Consider the following 13365-nt stretch of genomic DNA (forward strand, 5'->3'; position numbering starts at 1 on the left):
GCCGTTTGAACCATTTTTGATGGAACTTGATAATTGGAAATTTAAATGAGCTATGTCACATTTACGAGAATCCAAACATACTTTATTGCTTAACGAATAATACGATCTGTCTTCCGTCTCTCTTTTCTCAGGGACCTATAGAAAACTATTATTTAAGTTTTAAAAAGTCCTATGTCTGCATCAAAGTGAAGTGCGTTTCTTATATACACATTATGTTATGCTGCCCGTCGGAATTACCATTCATAGTGTTGCAAGAGCCAGCCGGAGAAAAGTTTAGCCTATAAGGAGATGTCTTACAATGGACCTAGACCACTGCTTGTAAACATTCGCTCATGGTACTATCTGAACAAGGCTGCAAACTCAAATGTGAAATATAAGATGTAAATTGCGTATTAAAGACACGTTGTGATATAGGAGCATTAAGTACTGACATAGTGAAGCTGCTCCATGTGCAGTTATTGTTTTAACAGACAACGTTCTGTGCCGGCCGTGGTGGCCGAGCGGTTCTAGGCGCTGAGTCCGGAGCCGCGTGACTGCAGAGAATGATAGAATTTAGGAATAAGAGAGACCTCAGAGATGATGTATTTGTTTTGGCGCACAACATCGAAGTCTTTAGCGCTAGTTCTAAAACCTTATGAGGTGAATGTAATTAAAACGAGCAAAAATAAAATTTCTTCGAAAATACAGATACAGCATTTCCCTAACACCCATAGAGCACTTGCACGCAAGAATGCATGCCGCAAAGCTAATTTTTTTTTCAGGGTTCTAAAACAAGAAGTCAACGAGTTAGCACAGATTGAAAATTGAAAATACCGGCACTTGTCTTCTCCAGACATCAAAAATAAATTAAGGGGAAAAATGAATAAACAAATGCTTTGAATTTTGAAGAAGAAGCGGAACTGGTCTTCTAAGGTGTAGTTCAAAATTCCTACCACCATTTACTATACAAATGTCCAGTCTGTCACAGAAAGAGTGATGGACACGTTCAAGAATTTCATTAGAAATTGATCGTAGACAGTTGAAATATGTTGTTCCATATCACATGCTTTAGTCTTTATGTCATTATAAACAGCATTCCCCAGAGAAAACAATCTAAGGGAGTCAAATCTAGTGAACAGTAGCGCTATGAAATCTTTATAGTGTGATTATTTTACACATGAGTTAGTTAATGTTCGAGGAACTTAACGTTTGTTAGCTGCGCCATATATACAATCAAGTGATTTTTTTATGTCTAAACCTTGCTATAAACTTTCGAGGCTCCGTATAAAAAAACCTGCAGTAGTACAGCAAAGCATAGTTGGTCTAAAGAAAGACGAGCAAATAGCTCTTGACACTAAAATTTCCAGTTTATTTAGCTTAGGCTGGAGTTGGCACAATACACTAACGTTCCCGTTTTACCACTCTCGTCGCTCGGTGATAATAGGGTTTCATTTACCACTGTGGGTCTTTTATACACCCACTACGTTAATCACAGATGAGCATGGTTTATGTGGTAAAAGATTAAATATTTCAAAGCGTGAACACACACACACACACACAGCCACACACACACAAACACATACAACGCGCGCGCACGCACGCACAAACACAGAGAGAGAGAGAGAGAATTAAGCTCTTACATCAACAGAGAAACGACTAAAATACTATAACAGGCACGTAGTGTCTGGCTGATCATCGATGACTAGCCATTCTGCAGCTCGCTAAAATCTACACCCTTAAGTTTCCGCGTGGGTTGTCGTAAATAAGCAAGATTTTAGAAGTTTTATCACACTCATTTCACTGTCAGCTAAAATGAAGGAGAGATCCCCATTTAACTTTGCTCCTGTTTTCCTCATGATGTAGAAAAATTAACGGTGTTTAAATGTGGCATACGATTATTTGTACGTCAGAAGTACCAAGGATTAAGGAGTCCCCCCCACTCCCCCTTAAGTGTGAGATAGAAGCGCACTGCCATATTCAGCGATGAATCAGGTTTAACGCTAACTCCTATTACAGTGGGAGGTATGAGGTCCAGCACGGCCGGACGGTGATTCACCGGCTGCAGCTCGTTGCCGCTCGCTGTCGGTCACTTCTCTTCCCACAGTTGCATGGCTGCCTGACTCAACCACGAGATGACAGTCTGCAGGCGAATGAAACAGAATGTCACATTGGGATCGCTGCGTGCCCACTCGGCTGCTACGAGACTGTGCTCGTTTTGCTGAGTATCCCTGTGTCCGGATACCCAACGGAAATCGCTCACGATTCCCCCGTAGGTGAAGAAGAAAAGGGTCTCTTGTATCTTCTGCCTCACTCTCTCTGATGGGAACATCTGTTTTAGTACTTGTAGAGCAGTGAGGGAATCAGTGTAGACAAGAAACATGTGATGTGATGACACTTCATCTGTTGTATTGCCTTTCAGATGCTTACAGTGAGCTGAAAAAAGTCATGGAATATCTCCTAATATCATGTTGAACCTGCTTTTGCCAGGCAAAGTGCAGCAACTCGACATGGCATGGACTCAACAAGTCGGTGGAAGTCCCCTGAAGAAATGTTCGGACATGCTGCCTCTATAGCCGTCCATAATTGGGAAAATGTTTCCGGTGCAGGATTTTGTGCACGAACTGACCTCTCCATTATGTCCCATAATGGTTCGATGGGATTCACATCGGGCAGTATGAGTGTGGCCACATCATTCACTCGAATTGCGATAATGTTCTTCAAACCATCACGAACAATTGCAGCCATGTGACATGGCGCATTGTCATCCATAAAAGTTCCATCGTTTTTTGGGAAAATGAAGTCCATGAATGGCTGCAAATCGTCTCCAAGTAGTCGAGCATAACAATTTCCAATCAATGAGCGGTTCATTTGGGCCAGAGGACTCAGTCAATACAGCCTACATCATTATGCAGCCACCTCCAGCTTGCACAGTGCCATGTTGACGACATCGGTCCATGGCTTCGTGGTGTCTGCACCACACTGGAATCCTACCATCATTTTGCATTAGCAAAGGCATTCGCGTCGGTCGTGTGCTGCCATAGCCCATTAACGCCAAATTTCACCTCACTTTCCTGAAGGATACGTTCGTCGTACGTCCCACATTGATATCTGCGGTTCTTTCGTCCAATATTGCTTGTCTATTAGCAATGGAAACTCCACACAAACGTCGCTGCTCTCGATCGTCAATTGTGGTCTGTCAGCCACTGTGTTTTCCGTGGTGAGAGGCAATGGTTGAAATCTAGTATTCTCAGCACATTGTTGACACTGTGGAACTCGGAACACTGAATTCCCTAACGATTTCCGAAATGGAATGTCCCGTGCTACTAGCTCCATCTACCATTCCGCGTTAAAAGTCTATTAATTCCCGTCGTGTGGCCACAACCACGTCGGATACATTATCATGTGAATCACCTGAGTACAAAAGACAGCTCCAACATTGCACTGCCCTTTTATACCTAGTGTAGGAGATACTACCGCCATCTGTATACGTGCATATCGCTAGCCCATGACTTTTGTGACTTCAGTGTATAAGTTTATACTATACACAGTACATTATTTAGGAAGAAGAAACCTGAAGTTACAGTTGGGGTAACGAGCGAACAAACAACTCCGTCAGTGCATACTACAATAAAATTACGCTGCTTTTATAAAATATTGGAGATAAAGAGTTAAAAGTTACAGGAAGCAAGATATAAAGTAATTATGTGCTTCTTAAGAATGCTAAAGTATCGATCTGCTCTAGTCTTAGTGCAAAACGTTTATACGAACCACTCTCATTTAAAAAAAATTATTTCTCATACAGATCCGAAAAGGCCTTATTGCACGCTTTCAATTATCAAACAGTCGTTCTATCGGTGAGCGGGCGACAATATGGCATTCAAGTATCTGCTGATAGTATTATACAGTGCAAACGACAGTGACGAGAAGAGGACAGTGAAACAAGCCAATAGTCCTGCAAGTAGGCTGTTTAGGTTTTCTTATTGGTAACGCCGCTTAGCGCTCGGTATGAAAAATCACTGGCTGTGCTGTGCGCAGTGTGTGTTTAGTTTGCATTGTTGTCTGCCATTGTAGTGTTGAGCAGAGGCAGCTGGATGCTAACAGCGCGTAGCGTTGCGCAGTTGGAGGTGAGCCGCCAGCAGTGGTGGACGTGGGGAGAGAGATGGCGGAGTTTTGAAATTTGTAAGAATTGGTGTCATGAACTGATATATATATATATATATATATATATATATATATATATATATATATATATATATTATGACTATAAAGGTAAATACATTGTTTGTTCTCTATTAAAATCTTTCATTTGCTAACTGTGCCTATGAGTAGTTAGTGACTTCCGTAGTTTGAATCTTTTAGTTAGCTGGCAGTAGTGGCGCTTGCTGTATTGCAGTAGTTCGAGTAACGAAGATTTTTGGTGAGGTAAGTGATTTGTGAAACATATAGGTTAATGTTAGTCAGGGCCATTCTTTCGTAGGGATTTTTGGAAGTCAGATTGCGTTGCGCTAAAAATATTGTGTGTCAGTTTAAGCACAGTCTTGTATAATTTTTCTAAGGGGACGTTTCAATCCTAATACACATATGTCCGGAAACCAATTGTTTCCCCATACGGTGTATGCGCAAGTGAAGTCATGCCAATTCTGCAACACTGTCAATATCTAACACTACGTTTTCGATCATGTTTCTTATAGTGAAAGGATGCGCATGTAGTATATGAATGACGGTGTAACCACACACTTCCATGTTACTGTTCGGGAATACATAGAACGACACTTCGACTACAATTGTGTCGGTCGTGTCTCTACAATACCATGGCTTCCCAAGTCTCCCCACTAGAACACGTTAGATTTTTTTGTCTCAAGTGTTTAAAGCGTGATCAACACCCGACTCTCTTATTTACTTCTCACTGAATGCCTAACTGCCGACGACAATGCTACTGACAACCAAAGTTCACATTGCTTGTATTCAGTATCTCTGTGGCGTAACATTTTGACTGTTGAAGACTTCTGTTTGAAAAATATAAAAATATCCATTTTAAATATCTGAGGAACGTAACATCATGCGTATTAAGGCCAGCTAGGCAGTCCAGTAACGGAACGAGGTAAGATGAATTTGTTGTATGGCTGAACAATAGCGGGCCCAGTTCTCTGGCCGCGCCACTGAAAAAAAATGGTTCAAATGGCTCTGAGCACTACGGGACTTAACTGCTGTGGTCATCAGTCCCCTAGAACTTAGAACTACTTAAACGTAACTAACCTAAGGACATCACACACATCCATGCCCGGGGCAGTATTCGAACCTGCGACCGTAGCGATCGCGCGGTTCCAGACTGTAGCGCGTACAACCGCTCGGCCACTCTGGCCGGCGCGCTGCTGAAATTTCGACTTCTGACTAGGTGACCGCTACGAGTGAGTCCAGGTGCAGAGGCAATGAGCGCGTAGCCGGAGACGGAGAAAATCCCTAAACTGGAAGTTTGGATGGCTGTTACTCGCATGGCCTTTGTGCAGAAGATGCTCCAAGAAACGCCGGAGTGCCAGACAATATTCAAGATGGCTACGTTACAGCTCTTCGAGATTCGACAATAACTCACATCAAATATTAATGCAGATCTGAATACATCTGCGATCTCAGAACAACGAGGCACATCCAGTGACGCAACATCAATTCCATATCTTTAAGACAACACACGTTAATATTTCACAGTAAAATATTTAATCAATGAACATCTAGATTAACAACTTTTAATAGCTTCATGTGATTTCGACAAATGATATCTCAGATCATTCCACTGCACTATAGCTACCATCCCTGAAAGCTATGTATTTGTATCTATTTTATTTGCTGATTTATGACGTCTTTGCCGGCCGGTGCGGCAGAACGGTTCTAGGCGCTTCAGTCTGGAATCGCGCGACCGCTACGGTCGCAGGTTCGAATCCTGCCTCGGGCATCGATGTGTATGATGTCCTTAGGTTAGTTAGGTTTATGTGGTTCTACGTGACTTATGACCTCAGATGTTAAGTTCCATGGTGCTCAGAGCCATTTGAACCATTTATGACGTCTTTCATATCGTTTCCATTACCCAAATGTTTGTCAGTACATCGTATTCGCCACATTTACACAGAAAATGAACACAGCATCAATATCTCATATTTTGTCATACTTGTGTTTTTATTTAATGGGCAGTTTACTGTTTTGTCAGTAACTGTATTGAAATGTTGATCGCAAGAACTACTAAAAACTGTGCTGATCTGAACTCGGTCAGTCTCATGTGTTAGTGAACACCACAATTCAAAAGAGAACCAAACGACGCTTCTGTCAAAAAGGAATAAATATTTGTTTAAATACATTTAACGACATTTCGTTGTCATTTAACGTGACCGGACTTGCGTAAGACTACTAGCTTATATGTCTATGAGTAGTCCTTTATTTGTACTTATTGTGAATATTCTGAGCGTGATGGAATATTTATAATATTTATTTTACTTAAATATTGTTGAAATATATGAGATTAGTACGGAAAGTGATCAGGATGAGTCAAATCATGTCTGCAGCACGTAAGAACGGTATATTTTTGGTAGGGATGGCCATCAGCAAATGGAAAAGCAGACAGAAGTGGAACACTGCAGGAGTGAAGTGGGGACTGGGGCTTTTCGAGTAAAGAGCTCAAGGGGGTGATTCTGGACACTTTATGTCAAGTTCTTGAAGAAGGCAGACCCTACCTGAGGTAAAGTGCGTGATTCAGTCTTGTAGCTCTTTGATTCTGGTGAACGACTGCTAACATATTTCAATTTGTCAAAGGACTTTATATTTCGAGAGGTCTGAATATGCTCCAGAGTAGTATTCTAACTTCTGCCGCTTGATTTACTGAACCGAGAATACAGAGACAATGAGTTACTATTCTTTGCATTGCGTGTGTTAATTTGTGAATCATCAAGTTGAATGTGAATTGTTTTGACCTGGCGAATATTCCGCGTATTGTGATTACAAAATGGACTTAGTTTTCGCGTATCTTTGATAACAATTTAGTTAAGGGCTTTAGCTGGCATTCTCGTAACGCTCTCAATGCAACTTTACTGCATTTGACAAGGATATTTTCTGTCTGTATTTTAACTGAGTATCATAAGTATCAATTCACGTTTATTTGAGCTGACCTTTCTTGAATAAACATTATTCCACATAATTCTCTGTCGTCTACATCAATTACAGACGTTAGAATAGAACGCTTGTTATTAAATTATTCATTTAACTTTTATTTTGTATGTTATAGTTCTAGCCAATGCATAGACGATTTGACTGCAGGATCACAGCTATCGGGTTGAAACCTTCCCGTCTCCTCTATATCTCTTTTGTTCCCTTCTACAGTAACCTATGAAACCTTTCCTTAGGATTTTTATCTCTTGCTTAATAATAGCAAATGAAATCTTCCCTTTGAAATTTATTCTCTTTCTCAATATTCGCATACAAATTTAATTGCTGCTTATTAAAAGTGATTTTCTGATTACTTCGACGAAACATAGAATGTGTCGTCGTCGTGGCCCTCAGTCGTTATCTGCAATAACCCAAAACTGTTCCTTACCTTTTTTACTTTTACTGGATCGCCATCTGACTGCTACATCGAACTGCGACATGAATATACTTGCTCTGGTTTACTATACTCTATTAACTGCTGGTGGGCTGTCATAATAAGTGGCTGTATTTATTACCAAAGCTGGCGTTATTCTTTAATAGCAAAGCTGACGTTATTCTCTAATTAATTTGACTGAAGTTACGTAATTCATAGTTACACTTTTTCTTGACAACAATAAAATTTTTGCAAAGTTTTACGTTGATGGTATTTGGGATGGATTGTAATCAGTAATGCAACATTGCTGGCAAAAATTAATTATATTCTGAAAACGCTTCAAATATTTACTGTCGGTAATGAAATTATTTTACAAACGTTCAAATTGGACTTACTTTTTACAATAATCTTACAACTAGCATTGCGCAAACATACCTTCAGTAGTCTTGAGATTCGCAAAGAAAATAATTCAATAATATTACTTCCTCTTATGATAATAGTTAGTTGATGTCTCTGTACATCCGTTTATAATCTCTTCTAAATCATAGCTGGTGGCTGGCAGGCACACTGCTCCTCTCAACCTCTCGCTTCAGACCTGCTACCAACTCGCTTCACATCTCGCTTAATACTGACTTCCTACGAATGCTAAAGTGCGGTCTCTCCTGCCAACAATGCTTTCTGGTGCAGACAACCCCTGCTACCATTACAAAATGTATCAATGCGCGGTCTTTCCCGCACTTTTCTTAAAATATATCCAAACGCGGTCTCTCCCGCCCTTTTTAAAATTATATCAATGTGCGGTCTCTCTTGCCAACAATACTTTGGTGCAGACATTCTTTGCTACCACAATTATTTCCAACATGACAAATATTAATTATTCCTACTTAATCCTATTAATAAAATATAAACATCTTTCATAAATTGTGGTTTGACAATAGACAATAGAAATATACGCGTCTTACAGGGTTATTATTTGCAGCGAATTAGCTGCGTGATATGAAAGTAGACGTGTACCGTTCGACCCTATGACTAAAATGAGCTATTCTTTTTTAAACGGAGTCATGCATAGCCCAGGTACCTAAAGCATGAGTAATCACAGGTAAAGACGCAAATGGTTTGCTTGAATTGTATGCTGTTTAGAAATGCAACTACACACAGCAGTAATCATTAGGTACAGATGCACGTATGACGTACTGAATAAAAGGAGACCTCACATCATTTTCATTGGATACCAAAAATAAGCTAAAAACCTCACAATATATAATCAAACACTTAGCGCAATGTTTTATGGTGTTCAGAAACTGTTACCACGTTACCTTATTGCTTCCCTTAATAATTCGCAAACATACTAGAGGCCGACAGAGTCTCTTGGATCTAAGCAGAGCTGCCGGCTTACCCTGAACTGCGGAATGGCATTCCCCACTATTCCAAACGACAGACTGTCTTCAACGTTGGTCTAAAGATTGTCGGATGTATGATTCAGCACCGTAGTGGATTACATTATTATATTGTTAACACGGTCCACTAATCACATTGGTAATATAACCACCCACTCGTGGATGTTGTGACAACTAGTCTAATACAGCAAGTCGGCTGTACAATGTGCATCCTCTCCCACAGAGAAAGCATTTGAGTGGCTTACTTCCTGACATCGCTTTGTCTGACAGGTCACTCCAGACAGGTAATTTGTCACTGGAAAGCAAATCGCGCGCCAATTCACAATAAGGAAAAGGTACGATGGCTGGAGAGCATGTTGAAGGACTTCTGCTAACCGCACAGCACTCTTAAAACGCGTATTCTGCCCCGTAGTTAGGAGGCATAACACTTCTGGACGTGAAACTCAGGACAGATCAGTCCTAGTGTCTTGAGGGGTAAAACCCCACAGTTTACTGGAAGCAGTGAGCCCCACAAACGAGGAAGGGACAGGTAGCTATGCAGTAAGGTCATTGAGAGCCTCTTGATTTAAAAGAACAGTGAATATCCAACTGCCCTGTATGGCATGTCGATATTAATACCGACTGCTCTCACTATTGTGACGCGGGGGAGAGAAAAAGAGTGGTATTTACTGTTGACATACACAGGGTGTACATAAAGTTCGGGAACACTTTCAATTATTTATTGCACAAGAACCAAACATTGTACAGATATCATAAATACATCATTTTGAAGAGAAATCCTGAAAGGTTTTTTTTTTCCATGTGTACCACCACAGCGTAGTTTGGCAATTTGCCGATAGTCAGCGCTAGTCGCAAACATGCGAGTTCAGGTGCGGAGCGAGCTTTCTGCGTGTTGGAGTTCCACAAAAACAGCTGTTCAACGGATGTTTAGAACCAAGTACGGTAAGAGACCATCAACAAGGAAGGCCTTTCACCACTGGCACAACAAATTCTTTACGACCGGTTTTTTGTGCCTGGGAAGCAACTGCCACAGTAAACGATGCAAATCTGTACAATGTTTAGTTCTTGTGCATTTAATAACTGAAAGTGTTCCCGGACTTTATATATACCATGTATTCCTAATCCATCTTTATCTCTCCACGCCCCGACGGTGTCTTTTCTGAGCGTTTATAATATCTTAGCACGGGGGCGTTCAGAATTTTTAAACTGAGTTCCTTGCAGGCACAAGTGCTAGCACAAGGATCTATCTGGCACTAGAGGTTTTAGTTTTACCGCATATGCCCTGAACTTGCTTATATTCCATTGTAAAATGTGAGTCATCTTACCTGTGGTATCAACGTTCGATACCACACTTGTTAGTGGCTGCAGTTATCGACCGCGGTCCTTACTAGTACCGCTGGACCGCGAGTCGAGACTAGCCAACGCCACCTAAAAGGTGCCTTCAGACTAGCGCCGCTCCGCGGCTTCTAACAAGGCTCTAGCGTGCGCTCGGTCACTGTTGCTCGGGACGTCAAGTAGGAAAGTACACTCATGCTTATAAATTAAGGATAATGCTGATACATGGTGAAACAACACTCTGGTCGTTGCACGGTGGCTCTGGCAGCAGTCCACATACAAAGAGGTGTGTTGGTGCATGTCAGAGAACGGTGCAGCGAGGAGGTGTGCAGACGTTTTCAGACGTGCTAATGGTGACTGTGTGATGAAAATGTCTCAAAGAACACATATTGATGACGTTATGAGGGGTAGAATGCTAGGGTGACTGGAGGCTGGTCAAACACAGCAGGTCGTAGCACGGGCCCTCCGTGTGCCACAAAGTGTGATTTCAAGATTATGGAAACGTTTCCAGCAGACGGGAAACGTGTCCAGGCGCTACAGTACGGGACGTCCACAGTGCACAACACAAGAAGACCGATATATCACAATCAGTGTCCGCAGACGGCCACGGAGCACTGCAGGTAGCCTTTCTCGGGACCATACTGCAGCCACTGGAACAGTTGTCTCCAGACACACAGACGACTGAACAGACATGGTTTATTCGCCCAGAGACCTGCAAGGTGCATTCCACTGACCCCTGGTCACAGGAGAGCCCTTAGCGCCTGGTGCCAAGAACACAGTACATGGTCACTGGAACAGTGGTCCCAGGTTATATGCACGGACGAGTCCAGGTATAGTCTGAACAGTGATTCTGGCCGGGTTTTCATCTGGCGTGAACCACAACCAGATACCAACCTCTTAATGTCCTTGAAAGGGACCAGTATGGAGGTCGTGGTTTGATGGTGTGGGTTGGGATTATGATTGGTCCACGTAAACCTCTGCATGTCTTTCACAGAGGAACTGTAACAGGTCAGGTGTATCGGGATATCGTTTTGCACCAGTATGTCCTCCTATTCAGGGGTGCAGTGGGTCTCGCCTTCCTCCTGATGGATGATAACCCAAGGCCCCACGGAGCTGCCATCGTGGAGGAGTACCTTGAAACAGGATATATCAGGTGAATGGAGTGGCCTGCCTGTCCTCCAGACCTAAACCCTGTCGAGCACCGCTGGGATGCTCTCGGTCGACGTATCGCTGCACGTCTTCAAACCCCTACGACACTTCAGGAGCTCCGACAGGCACTGGTGCAAAAATGGGAGGCTATACCCCAGCAGCTGCTCGACCACCTGATCCAGAGTATGCCAACCTGTTGTGTGACCTGTGTACGTGTGCATGGTGATCATATCCCATATTGATGTCGGGGTATATGCGCAGGAAACAGTGGCGTTTTGTAGAACATGTGTTCCGGGATGGTTTTCTCAACTTATCACCAATGCCCTGGACGTATAGATCTGTGTCGTGTGTGTTCCCTATATGGCTATGCTGTTAGCGCCAGTGTTGTGTAGTGCCACGTTGTGTGGCACCACATTCTGCAAGTATCGTTAATTTATGAGCATGAGTGCTGGCCCTTGTGGCCGAGAGGTTCTAGGCGCTTCAGTCTGGACCCGCGCGACTGCTGCGGTCGCAGGTTCGAATCCTGCCTAGGGCATGGATGTGTGTGGTGTCCTTAGGTTAGTTAGGTTTAAGTAGTTCTAAGTTCTAGGGGACTCATGACCTCAGATGTTCGGTCTCAAAGTGCTCAGAGCCATTTGAACCATTTCTTATGAGCGTGAGTGTAATATAGCCTCCAGCTGATAGGAAGCAACCTCTAACAAGGCGCATCGTTAAAGTATGGCCCATGTGATGCCTCTATAGATCTCTGTTTGTAATTATATTCCTCGTGACTATGAAGACTCCTGTACCATCAGTTAAGTACAATATACACTACTGGCCATTCAAATTGCTACACCAAGAAGCAATGCTGATGATAAACGGGTATTCAATGGACAAATATATTATACTAGAACTGACATGTGATTACATTTTCACGCAATTTGGGTGCATAGATCTTGAGAAATCAGTACCCAGAACAATCACTAGCCATAATAACGGCCTTGATACGCCTGGGCTTTGAGTCAAACAGAGGTTGGATGGCGTGTACAGGTACAGCTGCCCATGCAGCTTCAACACGATTCCACAGTTCATCAAGAGTAGTTACTGGCGTATTATGACGAGCCAGTTGCTCGCCCACCATTGACCAGAAATTTTCAATTGATGAGAGATCTGGAGAATGTGCTAGCCAGGTCGAACATTTTCTGTATCCAGAAAGGCCCGTACAGTACCTGCAACATGCGGTCGTGCATTATCCTGCTGAAATGTAGGGTTTCGCAGGGATCGAATGAAGGGTAGAGCCACGGGTCGTAACACATCTGAAATGTAACATCCACTGTTCAAAGTGCCGTCAATGCGAACAAGAGGTGACCGAGACGTGTAACCATTGGAACCCCATGCCATCACGCCGGGTGATACGCCAATGTGCATTCACTTCGATGTCACCAAACATAGATGTGACCATCATGATGCTGTAAACAGAACCTGGATTCATCCGAAAAAATTACGTTTTGCCATTCGTGCACCCAGGTTCGTCGTTGAGTACACCATCGCAGGTGCTCCTGTCTGTGATGCAGCGTCAAGGGTAACTGCAGCCATGGTCTCCGAATTGATAGTCCATGCTGCTGCAAACGTCGTCGAACTGTTCGTGCAGATGATTGTTGTCTTGCAAACGTCCCGGTCTGTTGACTCAGGGATCGAGACGTGGCTGCACGATCCGTTACAGCCATGCAGATAAGATGCCTGTCATCTCGACTGCTAGTGATATGAGGCCGTTGGGATCCAGCAAGGCGTTCTGTATTACCCTCCTGAACCCACTGACTCCACATTGTGCTAACAGTCATTGGATCTCGACCAATGCGAGCAGCAATGTCGCGATATCGTAAACCGCAATCACGATAGGTTCCAATCCGACCTTTATCAAAGTTGGAAACGTGATGGTACGCATTTCCCCTCCTTACACGAGGC

The sequence above is a fragment of the Schistocerca gregaria genome, chromosome X (genome assembly GCF_023897955.1).
Source record: "Schistocerca gregaria isolate iqSchGreg1 chromosome X, iqSchGreg1.2, whole genome shotgun sequence".
Classification (NCBI taxonomy): domain Eukaryota; kingdom Metazoa; phylum Arthropoda; class Insecta; order Orthoptera; family Acrididae; genus Schistocerca; species Schistocerca gregaria.